This window comes from Gallinula chloropus (genome assembly GCF_964237585.1).
Source record: "Gallinula chloropus genome assembly, contig: HAP1_SCAFFOLD_339, whole genome shotgun sequence".
NCBI classification, from domain to species: Eukaryota; Metazoa; Chordata; class Aves; order Gruiformes; family Rallidae; genus Gallinula; species Gallinula chloropus.
In genome coordinates, this window is record NW_028168796.1 from 55,136 (window position 1) to 57,912 (window position 2,777).

The following is a 2,777-nucleotide window of genomic DNA, read 5'->3' on the forward strand; positions in this document are numbered from 1 at the left end:
TGCTGCGTCCTGATTGGCTGGGCGGGGACGGGGGGTGTGTCCTGTCCGTGTGTCTGTCTGTGCCCTCATTAGGCTCCAGAGTGAACCGGCCCCTTAATGAGGCGCTTCCGGCCGCGCGGCTCGTTAATGAGCTGGGTGATGAGCTGGGGAGGGGCCGCGGCCCTTCCTCTGAGTCACTGGCGGGGCTATAGGGGGTGATGGGGGGGCTATAGGGGGTGATGGGGGTGCTATAGGGGGTGATGGGGGCTGTAGGGGGTGATGGGGTGTTATGGGGGTTATAGAGGGTGATGGGGGGTCTACAGGGGGTTATGGGGGCTATAGGGGGTGATGGGGGGTCTATAGGGGGGTTATAGAAGGTGATGGGGGTCTATAGGGGGTGATGGGGGGTGCTATAGGGGGTTACAAGGGTGATGGAGGTGCTATAGGGGCTGATGTGGGGGTGTTATGGGGGTTATAGAGGGTGATGGGGGGTCTACAGGGGGTTATGGGAGCTGTAGGGGGTGATGTGGGGGTGCTATAGGGGGTTACAGGGGTGATAGGGTTGCTAGGGGGTGATGTGGGGGTGCTATAGGGGGTTACGGGGGCTATAGGGGGTGATGGGGGTTTAGGGGTTGTTACAGGGGCTATAGGGAGTTATAGGGGGGTGCTGTAGGTGGTTATGGGGTGTTACGGGTGCTATAGGGGGTTATGGGGCGTTATGGGGGCTATACGGGGTTATGGGGGGGTGCTGTGGGGGGTTATGGGTGCTATAGGGGGTTACGGGGGTGGGGGGTGTGTGGGTGTCTATGGAGCTGGGGGGGGGGACACGTCCCGGGGGCGGGGCCGCCAGGTGTGCGGAGGGGGCGTGTCCGGCGGGCAGGGGGCGTGTCCGGCGGGCAGGGGCGCGGCCAATGGGCAGCGGCGCGGCGGGCAGGGGGCGTGTCCGACGGGCAGGGGCGCGGCCAATGGGCAGCGGCGCGGCGGGCAGGGGGCGGGGCCGCGGAGAGCGGCAGGTGCCGGCGCGGGAGCGGCCGCAGCGCCATGGGCCGCGGGGCAGCGGCGGCGGGAACGGGGCCGGGGCTGGGCCGGGGGCTGCGGCCGGGCCCGGGGCTGGGGCTGGGGCTCGGCCCGGGGCTGGGCCCGGGGCTGCTGCTGCTGCTGCTGCTGCTGCTGCTGCTGCCGCGCGGTGAGCGCCGGGGGAGAGTAGGGGGGGGGTCTGGAGGGGTGGGGAGGGGGCGGCTGGGAGGGGTGGGGGGGTCCTGAGGGGGGGAATTGGGGCTGGGGGCTCTGAGGGGATGGGGAGGGGGCGGCTGGGAGGGTTTGGGGGGGGCAATTGGGGGGGGTCTGGAGGAACAGGGAGGGGGTGGCTGGGACGGATGAGGGGGGAATTGGGGGGGGTCTGGAGGGACGGGGGGGGGTGGCTGGGAGGGGTGGGGGGGGGAATTGGGGGGGGGTCTGAGGGGATGGGGAGGGGGCGGCTGGGAGGGGTGGGGGGGTCCCGAAGGGGGAGGAATTTGGGGGGGGGGTCGTGGCTCTGAGGGGGATGTGGGGAGGGAATTGGGGGGGGGGAGTCTGGAGGGACGGTGGGGGGGTGGCTGTGAGGGTTGGGGGGGGGTCTTGGTAACAGGAGGGGGAAATTGGGGGGGGGTCCGGGGGTCGCTCTGAGGGGGAGGGGGGGGGGCCGGAGGGGGACGGGATGGGGGGTTGGGGGGGGTCAGGGATCCTGTGATGGTGGGTCCGGGGGGGGGGGGGGGGGGCGTGGGAGGGGGGTCCCGAGGGGGGGAATTGGGGGGGGGGGGGTGGGGGGACAGGGGAGGGGTGTCTGAGGGGATGGAGTGGGAAGGGGGGGGGTTATGGGGGGTCCCGGGGGGCGATGGGGAGGGGGGACAGGCTGGATCCCAGGGGGAGAATTTGGGGGGGGGGCTCAGGAAAGGGGGTGATGGGGGGGCTCGGGGAGGGGGGGTTGTGATGGATTTGGGGGGGGGGGGATCCGGGGGTGCCGGTGTAGTCCGAGGGGGTCTGGGGGGGGAGCTGAGGGGGGGGTCTGGGGGGAGTTTGGGGGGGGGGCTCTGGGGCGGGGGGGGGGGGCTCTGGGGCGGGGGGGGGGGGCATGGTGGGATCTGGGGGGCTCCTGGGGGGGGGGGGGCGTTCAGAGGGGTTGGGGGGGGGTCCTGTCCCGGCTGGGACCCCGGGGGGGGGGTCACACCCCCCCCTTTCCTCCCCCCACCCCCCCCCCGGCCACATTCCTCGGGGCTGGTCCGACCGGCTCCGGCTGCGCCCCGGGGGGGGGCGGGGGGGGGGGCGGCTCCGGATACCCGCGGCCGGCCCGGATGCCCCGAGGGGCCCCCCCCCAGACCCGTGTCCGTGCCCCATCCCCCCCCGGCACCCCCCACCCTAATTATTTACCCCCCCCCCCGCAGGTCTCTGGGCGGCGACAGAGGAGGAGACAGGTGGGGGGGGGGGATTTGGGGAGGGGGGGGATTTGGGGGGGGTGTCCTATGAGGTGTTAAGGGGGGTTTGGGGGGGTCTTTAGGGGGGCTTAAGGGGAGTTTGGGGGGGGGGGTCTGGAGGGGGGTTGGGGGTGAGCAGGGGGGTGTCCGTGGGGAGGTTAGAGGGGGCTTAGGGGGGGTCTGGGGGGGTCTAGAGGGGGTTATGGGGTTGGGGGGTGTCTATTGTGGTTTTGGAGGGGGGTCTAGGGGGGTTTAGGGGGTGTTTGGGGGGAGTCTAGGGGGGGTTATGGGGTGTCTGGGGGGGGTCTGGGGGGGTTGTTGGGGGGTATGGGGTGTCTGGGGGTGTCT